Consider the following 16,149-nt stretch of genomic DNA (forward strand, 5'->3'; position numbering starts at 1 on the left):
AACCTGAGCAGTTCATATAATGTTATATATATATATATATATATATATATATATATATATATATATATATATATATATACATTTATATGTTTTCAGGTCTGATCATTTGGTAATTGGTGTCTCTTTTCCCTGAGGGAGACTATATCTCCTGCTCTTATCTTTCCATAATTACCTGTAGTTCTTTTTCTGAGGTTGATCCCTCGTGGACTCCCTGCCCCCACCTTCCATGTTACTATGTTTATTATTGTCATCCTTTTTTAGCTTATGATTAGGCAGCCATGTTGGTGAGACTTCATGGGTGCAGCTTCTGACATTTCTAGAAAACACAATCTCACAACAAACTTCCTGTTCCTCTGGGTCTTAGACTCCTTCCACGCCTTTTTCCACATTGATCCCTGTGCTTTAGGTACATGAGTATTATTCTAGAAGTATCCACTGGGACTAGGGTCCACAACTCTGCATTTTGATTGGTTGTGTTTTTCTGTAATGGTCTCCATCTTTTGCTAAGAGAATTTTCCTTGACAAGGGTTGAGGACAGCACTTTTCTCTGAGTATAAGTACATATTTATAAACTACAGTTAGGGATTATGCTGATTTAGTAAAGTATCAGTTGTAGATTCTCCTCCAAAGTCCATGACTCATTATCCCCGGGAAGTTGGCTAGATTTCCACTCTCAGGTAAGACTTCCCTTTTGTTGAGCAGGTCTTAAGTCCAATTAGAGCGCTGACACCCGAGTATGGTGTCACTACTGCATCCTTAGGGTTATCATACCATGCTGGTTATAGGTATTATAGCTGGGTGGTGTAGCCTTGAGGGTAATATCCTTGCCCTTTTTTGATCCCCCACAACTTCCTATACTACCATCCAGGTATGATGTACATTACAATGATAGAATGCAATGTGTTAAGTTTACAGAGAAGGTGGGTCCTGAAATGAGTCTGACCTCCAACTTTAGACCCAAATATTTTGTGACAAGTATCGTCCAGTGGCCTCTGCCATGAGGCAGGCTGACCCTCTGGCTCTGCGATGGAAAGAGGGAAAACTAGAAGCAGATAAGGGTGTTAAAAACACTGTGTCCTTGAGAAGAGCTAGAAGGTTAAATATTCCAACAGAGGTCACTATTGTTTATGCCATAATATAAAAAATACCTGCAGCAGGAAAGAAAAGCCAGAAGCTCATCCATGGAGAAGGTGAAGACGATCCGTTTAATCAAGAATCCTAGCTGACTGTCTCAGCTTCTTCAGTCAGTTTCTGTCTGATGACTGCTGGTGCCTGATGTGATGAAGTTATCTTTCTACTGTTATTTTTCCTTTTATGTACAAGCCTCTCCTGAGCACCTAAATGTCTTTCTATTGGGAACTCTAGCTAGCTGCCTGAACTGGCTTCCTTCTAAGGATTGGTGGCCCAACCTTAAGTCTGTAGCGCTGCCATTTCCCCCTCTTCCATGGTGTCCACTTTCCTCTTCCACAGTGAATCTTTTGTGACAAGAAACCCCTTTCTTCTGCAGTTCCCATGCCTCTGATTCCCTGATTTACTTTTATCTTTGTATTATGTAAAGGTCTACTGTGGTTGAGTTTCCATTGTTGACCATCCAAAGCCTTTGCAGGATCTCAGCAAATACTGTTCAAATATTATTACTTCCTGAATCATGTCACAGGAGACATGATTCCCTGCTTGTCTGTACAATCCTTTCCTGTGTCCCACAACCACACAGTCCTAAGTGAACACACAGAGGCTTATATTAATTGCAAACTGTTTGGTCTATGGCTCAGGCTGTTTGTTAGCTAGCTCTTTCATCTTAAATTAACCCATTTATATTAATCTATATTTTTAACATGTGGTCATGGTGTTACAGGTCTGTTGACATATTGCTCCTTGGGTGGCGGGCTGGCATCTGCCTGGACTCTGCTCTTCCTCCCTGTATTTCTCCTGGATTTCCCACCTGGCTCTTACCCTGCCTTAGCATAGGCCAATACAGCTTCTTTATTAACTGATAGTAGCAACACATATTCACTGTGTACAAAAAGACCATCCCACAGCAGGGTGGGGCTGTTGGTTATTTCCCTCCCCTGGAAACTTACAAGGCAACTTCTGGTACCATGAAAGCAATTTTTTTCTTTTGCCTTCCTTCACTTTATCATTTCTTTCCCTCCCTCTTTTCACTCTTACTGCCTCATTTTCTCTGTTTCTCTTTTTGACAGTCCCATTCTTGTCCTTTAAAACTTGTTTCCCCTCTTTCTCCTACTTTGAGTTTCTGGTTTCCTTTTTTACCTACCTACCTCCTTCGTTCTCGCTGATTCTTCCCTTTTCTCTTTTTTTTTTCATTTCTATTCTTCCTTCTTCTTACCTTCTTTGCTTGTTTCTTCTTCATATTTTCTCCTCCACCCTCCAAACAATGACTCTTTCCTTAATTTGTTGGTTTTCCAAAAGCAGAACTGCAGCAACCTCAGAAGTAGCCCATTCAGAAGTGATGTGCTGAAATCACATGTGCATGTTGGATGACCGAGGGACAAAAACACCAGGCTGACTTCTTTATTCACACCTCATCATTCCTGAGGCATGAATTCTCTCCTCCGTTTAAACTACTGAAGTAGGGACAAAAACTCTCATGTCCAGAGAATAGACTCAGACAGAGGTGGATAAACTGTTAATATGGTACAGCGCTGCTTGTACTGACCTGCATTTGGCAAGTTTACAGGAATGATCCTATCAGCTGAACTCTGGAAGGTGAAAATAAATTACCCGGGAGAAAAGGAAAGTGAACAACCTTCTAATCTCAGAAAACAGTAAAAATAACATGGATAACCCAATATTAAAGGGTATTTGAAATGAGAGTTTGGCTGAAATCATTTGCTTTAGACATAAATAAATTATACTGGGACCTTGGAACAAAGTCCAGTTATGTGGGCTGCAGAAATGCTCATTGCTTAGGCACACATTGCTTTCACAGAGGACAAGGCTTCAGTTCCCAGCACCTACATCGGGGAACTCACAAATTCTTAACTTCAGTTCCGGGAGATCTGAGAGCCTCTTTTGACTGCCTCACGTACTTGCACACATGTTACACACATACAGATAAGCACACACACATGTACACTTACACACACACTGATGTACACACACATACACTCATGTATACATGTACACACACACACACATGCCCATGTGTTTGCACATACATAGACATACAAATACAAACAAATAAAGTTTTCAAACTTCATCCACTTCATTTCAGGTTCTTAAGAACATACTCCTGCAGCCTCATTCCTCACTCTGATGCTTCATAAATTTTTCCATCCCCATGAGTGTGAAGGAGGCAGACAGGCTTTCTTGGTTATTTAATGGATCACACTTAGAATTTCCTTTTTCAGTTTATTTTTAAATTCATACAAAGTTAATATACTAATTATACAAATATATCTAACTAATTTATATTAAACACTAATAATTTCAAAACTGAACTATACTTAATTTTGACATGTCAATAAAGGTAAATTTCCAAGCAACAAATCTTGTGGTTATTTTATTATTGTGCATAAGGATTAAACCTTCAAAGGAATCAGGGAAGTGGGGACCAATTACATACATTTTTCTTACTGGCTAGATGGCTTTGGCAGTGTTGTTGAACTGGTTATCAGGTCAGTTCATTGACCTGATAACCTCACCAATACTACCTAACTCACAGAGGATGTAGGAAGCTAATAGGAACATGAAGCATTTGGCCCAGATTCATCAGTCATCAGTCTATGTATATGAAATTGACCCTACTTTTATGATGATATCACTGTTTTTGTTACTTCATAACCATTGTCACTGCTGTTTTTATTATTGTCACTAATTTGAGCCATAGATGTGGAAGGAGCACCAAGGTGTGTACAAACAGAAAAGGCACCGCAACCTTTTTTCCATACAGGTTGATATCATCACATTGCTTCCAACCCAGAGTCTCATGGGCTCGGACACACATTGCCTTAGGGCCCTACTGTGCTGAAGCCCAACAAAGCTGGTGCTGAGCAGAAAGCAGAATGAATTGCCTCTGGCACAGCATGTACTAATCGAGAGCACTGGTAGGCTGAGAGGAAGCAAGAAGCAGAGGGAGAATGTATTAATGATGATCCTCCTGCAAGAAGGGGAGAGATCAGGGAAAGATTAGTCAAACTGCTGATCTGGCACAGGGAGGCCAGCTGTGAGAGGTTAATGGAACATTAGGAGAAGAGAGAAATCCAAAGACAGCCAGCTGCTACCTGGGATGGTGGCTTTGAGTCATCAGATTCCAAACCACTATGCTCAACAGACATCCCCAGCTGGAGGCAGAGTTATGACCCCCACCCCTGCAGGGTCTGTTGAGAGGGCAGTTAATACCAGCATGGGTGTGCTAGCCTCCAAGAGACAACTCGTTAACTTCCCAGTATCATGAAACTTTCTCTTCTTCCCTTGGCTGAGTGACAAGCATGCCATAAGATGGAAAATGATTCAGATGGTTAACACTAAAGCAAAGGTTAACAGGATTTCTGCTCAGTCTCGACACAACCCCATGACTGAGACCTAAGGTTTCCAACAATGAACCAGAAAAAAAATATGAAGAACCATCACTGACATCTAAAATTGCTGTATCAAAGGCTTTTCAATGATTTAAAGAATTTTTTCTTAAACTTTGTCATTTTCTTTGTAGCTGGCTGGTTAGATGTCTGTCTCTGTCTCAGATATGACAAAGTCCATTAGTCAGATTGAGTTGGCCTTTGCTACTGTCAGCTGCCAGCATCCACTTCTCACTCCCTACAAGATACTGAACATCATTTGAAAATAAGGAATAATTTTTATTGAGCATCATTTATGAGAAACATATTTACTTCTCTGCCCACCACCTACATAGTGACCAATGTATGATGAAAGATCAGTTAAGTCTAATTATTGTCATTTGGAAACTAAGCTGAAGTGGAAGGGCAAAAATACTCTAGATGTTTAGGATTTTGTTTTAACTCAGTGTGCACATGATGAAATCAATTAATGGCCCATTGTGCTTTGTGTGTCATGGTCTCTTTAGTTGCTTCTATTACTGTGAGCTTTAAAGCCTAGTCCTCTTGTCTCCTAGGAAACAATAAGTTATCAATATCCTTTCAAAGCTGTATTGACCTCCAGCCAACAACATTTAAAACAACAACAAGACATTAGATATGATTCCATTTTCCTTTCTAAGCTCTAACAAACTCTGATTTTTTTTTTAAGTGAGAAGTAATATATTTCAGGAGCAACATTGAATTCACTACTATCCAAAGACCCTTCAAGACTTTTTTTTTTTAATTTTACTTCCTGGTCAAAGTTTCCCCTCCCTTCTCTCTTCCCAGTCCCCCCCATCCCTGCTCTGTCCCCCGCTTCCACTCCTCTTCCATTTCTGTTTATGAAAGCACAGGTCTCCCATGAGTATCAGTAAAACATGCCACATCAAGTTGCAGTAAGACTAAGTACCTCCCCATGTATTAAGTGACCCAGTATAAGGAGTAGGGTTCCAAAAGTGAGTAATAGAGTCAAAAATAGCCCCTGTTATCATTGTTAGGGGTTCCACAATCTCTTCTTCCCCTCTTCTGCAGGATTCCCTGAGCTCTGCCAAATGTTTGGCTGTGGGTCTATAGCTGTTTCTATCAGTTGCCTCTCTGTTGACAATTAGGCTAGGAACCAATCCCAGCACATCCCACAGGCAGGACAGACTGTAGGTCAAAGGTTATGTGGTTGGGTAGATTTCCCAATCACTTCAAATCAAGACTGGTTACAAGGAGATAGATGGCCATTTCAGGCTACATATACATTACTCAACTTCATATGGAAAAACAAAATACCCAGGATAGCTAAAAGAATCTTGTACAATAAAAGATCTTCTGGAGGCATCACTGTCCCTGATTTCAAGCTCTACTACAGAGCTATAGCAATAAAAACTGCATGGTATTGGCATAAAAACAGACAGGTGGGTCGATGAAATTGAATTGAAGACCCAGATGTAAATTCACACACCTATAAAAAGCAGATTTTGACAAAGAAGCCAAAATTATACAATGGGGGAAAAAAGAAAGCATCTTCAACCAATATTGTTGGTCTAACTGGATGTCAACACATAGAAGAAGGCAAATAACTTCAAGATTTTTAAAGCATTTTGATTGTTGGCAATCTGTGTTAGAGTATTTTCAAAATGATGTACAGAATCCTTCCATTCGTCTAGGTTCTGACATACTTCACACGCAGGGGGAAAATATTTTCTCCAACTTCTATGCTCTTCAATGAATTGTTTTGTCACTATGATATTGCAGATGTTCCATAGCAAAGGTCTGAAAGATACTTGCACATTAGCACTTACAGCCTACTTTTTATAAAGGTATGTGTTAATTACTCTTGTACCACTGTGAAGAACGATCTCATGCAAAAAAAAATTGACGAAAACTTTCTATTTTGACTCATAGTTTCAGAGGTTCCCATTCATAGTCCTTGACCCTGGTGATTTAGAGCTCAATGTGAGGCAGAAGTTCATGGAGACAGGAGCATGTGGCAGAGGCTGCTCATGTCATTGTAGACAGGAGGCACAGAAAATGAGTCAGGATAAGGGAGAGTCCTCAAGAACATGCCTTCAGTGACCTACTTCTTCCAACTAAGTGCTGCTGTCCACTTTCCACCATTTGCTAGAAATGCCATCAGATCATGAATCCATCAAAGGATCAGTCTGTTTATCAGCTCTGAGACCACAGGATCTGACCATTTCCTGAAATCCATCAGTTAGAAACCAAGGTGCCAATATATGAGCCTATGTTACATGTTTCATAAGTCAATACATGAAAACATTAAGAGAAAAATAAGAATGAACCTGCATTAGTCAGCTCAAAATAGAGACTAGTGATGCCCCAGGTGCTTCTTGAGAAAGGGTGTGTGTATATAGATGTCGGCATTAGATTGTACAGTCACAAGTAAGCAGAAAAACTGCAGACTTGAATTACATCATTTTAGAGTGGCTTCAGAAACCAACAGAGGAAACTCTTGGATAAACCTCCCTCAAAAGGAAATCCAGAAAACAAAAGCCAGGAAAACATATGTTATTTTCTCATTTTATTTTGGAGTTGCTTTTCATGTAGCAATGAATGAAATTTGTACAAATGTGTGAGAGCTGTGGGGAAAGAAACTTAGAATCAATTTCATCACCTTTGGGTGAGGTGACAAAATGCTGGTGTAGACACTTAGTAAAGCCTGGGCACATTACAAACTTCTGTTGGGTGCTGAAAAAATGACTATCAATTTTGTATGACCTTGATCTACTGACAACTATTATCTATGGTGATTTTGGATCTGCAGGTGGAATGCCACTTAGCAGATGCTGCCATGGAGTCTCTTCTTTTCTAACATCCATGATCCTCTTTAAAACAAATGTTGGAACCTAATTCTCATCCTCCCGGCTTTTCCAGCTTTGTTTATTTAGTAATAAGATGTGAGAGAAGTTAAGTTATAGATTATACTGTTCAACCAGAGTTGAAAGAAAATATGAGACTGTAATGCTTACTTGGTTCAAAACTTAAACTTTTTCTCTCATCTATTATACTAGACAGAGAGGTTCTGAGAGTCAAAAACTGAATGGAAGACTGAAGACCAAATCAATATGGGGTCGGTAAAATGCTTTCCGAATAAACACACTTGGATCAGGTAGGTATTTTCTAATTCTTTTAGGTAAGGCAGCACGTTCTAACCAAAAACTGAGACTCTTTTCTAAAAATTACATAATAGCAATATGGAATAGTTAAAATCTAGACTGTTCCAGGAGATTCTAGTTAAACTATTGTTACTTTACTTGACTCTTCAGAAATAGTAAGGCCCTTAAATCTGGGAAGGATAACCCAAGTGCAGAGTCAGAATTCCAGCATGAACTTATAGATCCATTGAATATTTAACAAATCCATCTGTTGAAATTAGGTCAATGTGCTAAAAATTGATAATGGGAGAAAAACATTTGACATCCATTTTTTGGTGTCTGAGAACTTCTCCTTTAGATGGGGTCAATAGAACAAGTTTATAGCCAAGCAAAACAATGTCATGTTGCAAAAGAAATGACCACAAACTGTTGCCTTCCAAAATGGTCTGATCTGAAACATAATTCTGCTCATATTATGTGTGTCCATAATTTCAGAAATTATCAAATAAATAGTGCTCTATAAATACCATTTTAAACAAAATCAAAGGATTCCTCTTTCCTTGGATCTAAAGGAATAAATAAAATTAAAAGCCTGTATTATTTAGAGTACTAAATGAGTTTCATTTATATGTTTCTAAATGTAAGAGAGACCAAAGACAGCTGTTTTCCAGCCACCTGACTCATGCATGATTCCGCCATTTTTCTTACTAGACAAAGTGCCTGGGCACTAATATAATCCAAAAGGACAAAAGCCGTGTCCTTTGAGACTAAATATAGGAAGTGCCAGGAGGAATTCATACAAAGAGGTATTTAGGCAAGTTACCTTGCCCTTCATTTATCCTTCCAGGATTGTGTACAACATAAGCTTTCGATGTAGAGGTCGTCGTAGGAAGATGGCAATACTGACCTTTTTCCAAATAAATGATCTTCTAGTTATTATAGTCAGATAGTTTTTCAGAAAGTCAGCCACATAATTATCCAGTCTATTTTGAATGCATCCCAGAATCCGAGTTCCCAATAGAAGATTTCACCTTAAGGGCAATAGTGTGAAACAGTAGATGCGATTCTCCATAAGAACACAAAAGCACTTTCACAACTGTAGATATGGACACTACTTTATTAGTTGTTTAAAGATGTGGCTGTTACAGCTGCAGCATATATTTCATGGTGGTCTGAACAGAATGTCCAGCCATCTCTTCAGATATTTATGTCTTTATAAGGAGATAGCTGACACATATTCACTTGTTCTCCATTCTGTTTTGTAGAACCCATCTCTGCTCACTCATATTCATGAAATTGGTTATAAGGTTTCTCATAGAAAATAATTTGACATGAGTCATTCTCTCATAAACCAATGGATGCTAAGAATACAATAGCAGAAGTGATGAGTGGATACGGTGCTTTGTGAGCCCTATTAACTCTTTTAAAGTTTCAAAGAATCATATAAACTAGGACTCTGATAATCCCCACTTTCCAGATGAAAAATATGTTTATAAAGGTTAAATAAATGAATCAAGATTGCACAGTCAGAAAGGGCTTTAAATGCAGGTGGACTGGCAATATCATTGATTGATGTGCTCCGAAGGCAAGTCATTTTTAATTTATCATCTTTCCACCCTCAAGAGAAAACAAAGAAAATATGTTTTATTCTTTCTCATTTGTGATGATAGCATTTGTATCCAAAGCTCCCATTTATTGTGAAATCTCCATTTGAAAGGAAAGAAACACTTATAGTCGATGGCTTTATAATATAGTTTAGGAAACTTATTATATGAAAAAAGCACCAAAGGTGAATCTGTGCTACAATCTGCTAGTCTATTAAATAAATATATAAAATGGAGCTTAAAATATGAGCCTGCAGTCAAATGCCTTCTGCTGCAAACAGATTTGTCTCATCAGAGCAAACACCCAGCTGTGTTCCTGTCACACTCCTCCTGACACCACCCTCTGCCCTGGCTAGCCAGGGATTTTTTTTTTTTTTTCATCTTGCTGTTTTACTAAGTGTCCTTCAAGATACTGGGATTCCACCTAACCAAAGTCTGGCTAATGATTAAATAAAGATATATTTTGAGCATTACAAAATCTTTTTTGTCTTGACCAACTCTTTAAATCACATTTAGCCATTCCCTTTCACTCTGGATGTATAGATGAATTATATTTATTCCAACTGAAGCTGTCTTTAAGACTAACTCTGTTTTGAATCCTTTCCATATGTCTGCCTATTCATTTATTCTCAAAATCTTAGGATATATATATATATATATATATATATATATATATATATATATATATATAGTAATTGGAATGTTTTTATAGATTATGAAAATGTTATAAAATAAGGTTAGGTTGATAAAGAAAAGGAAGTTGGGAAATAATATGAATGCATGTAGTTTGAATCCTATGCACAATCTCACCTTTTTAAATGTTTAAAAGACTAGAAATATCCTCATCTAAGTAAATATCTATCTCCATCTCTATCATCTCTCTGTATCTGTCATCTTTATATCTATCTTCTATCTATTATCTATCTATCTATCTATCTATCATCTATCTATCTATCTATCTATCTATCTATACCTTCTCTATCATTTCTCTCATTTATCTGTCTAATCTATTTATCTGTCATCAATCTATCTCTATGTATTTATACATTACATTAAGAAGTTTCTAAAAGGTGAGCACGGTCTTAATGCTTCAGATCATGAGAATATTGAAAATATTCATCTCTTTTTAGCAAGTTTAAATATAATACCTTGCCCATCATTTTAGCCTCATATTAACTGCCAAAAGTCTTGATGCTCATCCTCCCTATGTATCATATACTCAGCTTGGAATCATCACAAAGCTAATACTTTCAGTGGATCCTAACACACAGGAAAGTAAGTACTAGGGCTTTGTAGCTTGGAACTAATGTCACCAGACCTGATGTGAGATGCTGTCTACCCTAACGGTATATGTTGTTATGATACTATAAAAAGTAGATGAAAATTGATTAAACATGTGCATCTGAGAGTAAGAAGTATGTTGAAAATTGGTGATGTTTTTCTCTTTTGAAGAATAGATTGTACAGTTTACCCAATGTTTAATTCACTATTCTATGACAACCCATTAGGAGTTTAGTATTTTCTCAATTGCATGATATTTGTTTGACATGAAGATACGAGACATTATTTTTCAGGTCTGTATACATATACAATTAATATAACTAAATGTAAACCAGTGTTGCCAATCAGTCTTTGGTAAATGTTGGCTGACAAAACTGAACCAATAAAGGCTCGAGGTAACATTAGTTCAGTTGTAGTTCTATATAATGCATTGACAGTGTTTATTTCATTTTCAGGCATCCCAGTACAGCACAAATTAACAAGTACAGCTCGAGGGGAAGGGGTCCCATAAAGTGTTTGCTTAGATTTGTGCATTTATTTTCCATTTTTGGATCCAGCTGAATAAGGTATTCATTCCTCAGCCATTTACCATGGGAAGAAGGGAATATGTGGGTTGCCTAAAGTCAATGAAAACCTAACCATGCAGTTAGAAAAGAAAAGAAAAGAAAAGAAAAGAAAAGAAAAGAAAAGAAAAGAAAAGAAAAGAAACTAGAAGCAGATACAATATGAAATTTCCTGCACAAAACAAACAAACAAACAAACAAACAAAAACAAAAAAAAATGCTTGCCTAGAAATGGAACAGAAATATCATGGCTTTGGAAGAACTACTGGAGAAATCTTGAAATACTAAATACTGGGCCTCAGAATGACAGCCCTATGAAGAAACATGGCAGGGCTGTCTTCTATCACTAGACATATCATTTAGCAGTATCAAAGTGTTTGGAAGTTGAAAACTATTGTATTATTTTCATTATGGACTGATGAGCATGTTCCACTCTGAAGAAAGTATTCATTAATTCCGAGACAGACAGTGAAACACTTGTCACCTACATTGCCTCTCAGAAACTAGGTTTTACAGAAAAAATTCATGACAATGGGATGTCTGCTGTTAGTTAGCTATGATCAATACAAACTTCAGAAAGGGCGACCATGTTGGAGGATGAGAAAGCACATTCAGAACACATGTGATATCAGCAAAACAATGATGTTCAGTAGAAGCAGAGTCTTTGAGGCTAGACAGCCCAGAATACTAATGTTAGGTTCATCCATAAGTAAAACACACTTTTCCTTAGGCTTAGCTTCTTCTTCTATAAACTGAAATCACATTGAATATTTCATGGATAGGAAAGAATTATATATGATCATATATATGCATATACATACATATATATTATGTGTATGCATGTACATGTAAATTATATGAGAAATAAGTATAGCTTTATCTTTTCCTCCTATGTCCTAGAACACAGTTTGAAATCATCCTTGATGTTATGTTATGTCTGACTTAAAAGCAATAAAAATCAAAGGTTAGAGATGTGGCTTACCATTTAAAATTACTTCAGACTCTAGCATGAGGACCTGAGTTCAGATGTCAGCTCACAAATGCCTGTAACTCCAGCTCTAATGAATGCTGTGCCCTCTTCTGGTCTCCACAGGCATATGCATGTACATGAATGCATACACACACACACACACAGAGAGAGAGAGAGAGAGAGAGAGAGAGAGAGAGAGAGAGAGAGAGAGAGAGAGAGAGAGAGAGAGAGAGAGAGAAAATAAATCTTAAATAACAATAAAAACAGTAGTTAATAAAGCCATGTTGCATAATGGATAAGAATAGAAGCTATGCATCCCTGCATAAGTCCCAGGTTTCAAACAGCCAACTCAAGCAATGAGCACAGGACCCGGTCCCACTGCCTGGATGCCTCCCAAACAGATCAAGCCAATCAACTGTCTCACCTATTCAGAAGGCCTGATCCAGTTGGGGGCCTTTGGTTCATAGTTCATGTGATTCCATTCCTTTGGCTATTTGTCCCTGTGCTTTATCCAACCTTGGTTTCAACAATTCTCGCTCATATAAACCCTCCTCTTTCTCGCTAGTTAGACTCCCGGAACTCCACCCAGGGCCCAGCCATGGATCTCTGCATCCAGATCCCTCAGTCATGCCTGGACCGAGTCTACCAGGTTGATCTCAGTCCTCGGGGGAGGCTTTGCCCTGGAAGAGGTGGGAATAGGGGGTGGACTGGAGGAAGGGAAGGGAGCAGGAGGAAGGAGAACAAGGGAATCCGTGGCTGATATGTGGAACTGAATGGTACTGTAAAATAAAATAAAAGGAAAAAAAGAGTAGAAGCTATGAAGCTACAGTGCCTGGGTTTAGTTATAACCCTTCACATATGTATTTATTATTTGTTTTAGTTTTGTTTTTGGTTGTTTGTTGTTGTTTTTAAGCTGTCTTGCTTTGCCTAAACTAACCTGAAACATGCTCTATAGCTCAGGCTGGCCTCAAACTCATGGCAATGTTCTTACATCAGCCTCCAGAGTGTTGGTAAACTCTTTTTCTAAATGGTAGATTACTTACTTAACTTCTTTTGTCTCCTAGACTTTTCATGTGTAAAATAAACATAAAAAGATGATCTGCCATTTCTGGGCCAGTTACCATATGTCACACATTCTAAACCTTATCACGTAGAAGCTCATTTAGCCTCAGAATCACTTTGGATAGTGGTAATATTACTTTCATTATTTTGCCGATGGGGAAACTGAAACAAATGTTAAGTAGCTCAACCAAATGATAGCACTCTTTTTTTTTTTAAAATACAGAAAATATGGCTCTGAGGTCCCTCTTTGATCTATTAACTCTGTCACTGTGTATTTCTACCCTTCAACTCACTGGAATTTTCTCACTTAATTTACTCAAAATTGAGATGTTGTAAAACTTTGCTTTCATGAGACTTACAAGAAAAATAAAGCAACTGGGTTAAAATAAGCAGCTCAAGGTCACACAGCTCATAGCTTTTGCTGTCTGCTTTTAAAATCTGTAATTCATAGACCTGAATCATACAGCCTCCATTTCAGTAAAACCTTGAAGCTAAGTTTTGTGAAAAGTATACATGGTCACATTCTAGCAAGATTTGCAGTTCAGCAAAACGTTCTGTTCACCCACATGACTCGCAAGACTCCTGTTGTCTTACATGGCGACTTGCACTAGTTGGTTTTTCCTCTCCATCCCACATTGGTAGTGTCACTGCTTTGTGGCTGTTAAAGGTCTATTTGTTTTGGCTGATTAGCATGGTTGACAGGTAAATCATCACTAGCATCCTCTAAAGCAGTAGTATTCAATTTGTGGGTTGCAGCCTCTTTGGCAAACCTCTACCTCCCAAAATACTTACTTGTGATTCACAACAGTAGCAAAATTACAGTTATGAAGTAGCAACAAAAATAATTTTATGTTTGGGGCCACCACAACCTGAGGAACTGTATTAAAGGTCACAGCATTAGGAAGGTTGAGAATCACTGCTTGAAAGTCTTTTTTTTTTTTTAATGCCAAGACACATTTGGTAGTTAGATAAAGTGGTTTTATGAAGACGTTTGTTTGTGTGTGTGTGTGTGTGTGTGTGTGTGTGTGTGTGTGTGTGTGTGAGTGTGTGTGCGTAGTAGTAGTAGTAGTAGTAGTAGTAAGTAGTTACTAATTCACATTCTATGGCACCTCCTTCTGCTTTTAAAAATTATATACAGTTATTTTGTTTTTCTTTTTTTAATTAAATTTATTCATTTGTTTTACATCCCGGCCATAGTTTCCCTTCGGTCCTCTCCTCCCATTCCCTCCCCCACCTCCCCTCTGCACCCTCACCCCCCATGTCCCACCCCACCCCTGACTGGCCGAGTCCCCTCCTCCTTTGTTTCGGTTCAAAAAGGGGCAGGCCTTCTATGGATGTCAACAAACCATGGCATATCAAGTTGAAATAGGACTAAGCTCCTCTGCTCATATTAAGGCTAGGTAAGGCAACACAGTATGAGGAACAGGCTCCCAAAAGCCTGCCAAAGCATGAGGAACAGGCCCTGCACCCACTGCTAGGGTCCCAGAAGTAGATGAAATTATACAACTGTCACACGTATGTAGAGGCCTAAATTGGTCCCATGCAGGCTCCTTAGCTGTCAGTCCAGTGTCTGTGAGCTCCTATGAGCCCAAGTTAGTTGCCTTTGTAGGTTCCCTTGTGATGGCCTTGACACCCCCCTCCTGCCCCACCTCATACAATCCTTCCTCCCTCAACAAGATTCCCAGAGTTCCAGCCCAGTGCTTGGCTGTGGATCTCTGTATCTGCTTCCTTCAGTTACTGGATGAAGACTCTCTGATGACAATTAGGATAGTCTGCTGTGGGATGTTCTGTATGGCAAATGTGTTGCTCTGTTTGGTCAATAAATAAAACATTGATTGGCCCGTGGCTAGGCAGGAAGTATAGGCGCGACTAACAAAGAGTAGAAAAAAAAGAACAGGAAGGCAGAAGGAGTCACTGCCAGCCACCGCCAGGACAAGCAGAATGTGAAGATGCTGGTAAGCCACAAGCCATGTGGCAAGGTATAGATTTATGGAAATGGATTAATTTAAGCTATAAGAACAGTTAGCAAGAAGCCTGCCATGGCCATACAGTTTGTAAACACTGTAAGTCTCTGTGTTTACTTGGTTGGGTCTGAGCATCTGTGGGACTGGTAGGTGACAGATTTGTCCTGACTGTGGGCAAGACAGGAAAACTCTAGCTACAATAGTCACCAACACAGATGTTTTGTAATACTAGGAAATGAAGAAATCTGTGTAGAAGATATCAAATAGTTGTGGTAATATTTTATTTGTGCTGAAATGTGATTTTATTTGTATGTTAATAAATAAAGTTGCCTGGGGGTCAGAGCTAATAGCAAGCCATAGCAGAAGTCTGGCAGTGGTAGCACATGCCCTTAATCCTGATCACATGACAGGCAGATCTCTGTGTGTTCAAGGATACAGCCAGCATGGAGACACATGCCTTTAATCTCAATACCAATTATAAAGACCTAGAGGTCTGTATAGACAGGCAGTGACGCGGAGGTCATGTGGTTGGGTTTACAATCAATGAGAAGTCAGAACAGAAAGTCAATAAAAAGACAGACAAACAGAAGTAGGTCTCTTTCTCAGGGGAAGGATGGCAGTGGCAGAGGGTAGTAAGAAGGCAGCGTTGGTCTTAGCTCTTGGCTGCTGCTCTCTGACCTCTGTGGCTTTTAACTCTGCATTTAGCTCTGTTTCTTATTTAATAAAACCTGTTCAGATTTACATCTACAAATATCAATAGACTTCGTCAAAGATAGCTGTCCTTGACATTTAGTACTACTTAGTTTATTTCTAGTCTCTGTACATCTGTGCATGTGTGATATAGATAAAGGTTGTAGTCAGTGGTCTCAAACAGATTTTTTGTATCCTGTGTCAGGAGATTGTTCACATGGAGCTCAGAAGACAACTTGAGGTGTTGGTCCTCACCTCCGCTTAGAGTTAGGGTCTTTTATTCTTTATAACTGCACTCAGTAGGCTAGCGGGCCCTTGAGCATCTCCAGTTTCCATCTGCCATCTCTCCATGGGA

The sequence above is a fragment of the Peromyscus maniculatus genome, chromosome 4, assembly GCF_049852395.1.
Source record: "Peromyscus maniculatus bairdii isolate BWxNUB_F1_BW_parent chromosome 4, HU_Pman_BW_mat_3.1, whole genome shotgun sequence".
NCBI classification, from domain to species: Eukaryota; Metazoa; Chordata; class Mammalia; order Rodentia; family Cricetidae; genus Peromyscus; species Peromyscus maniculatus.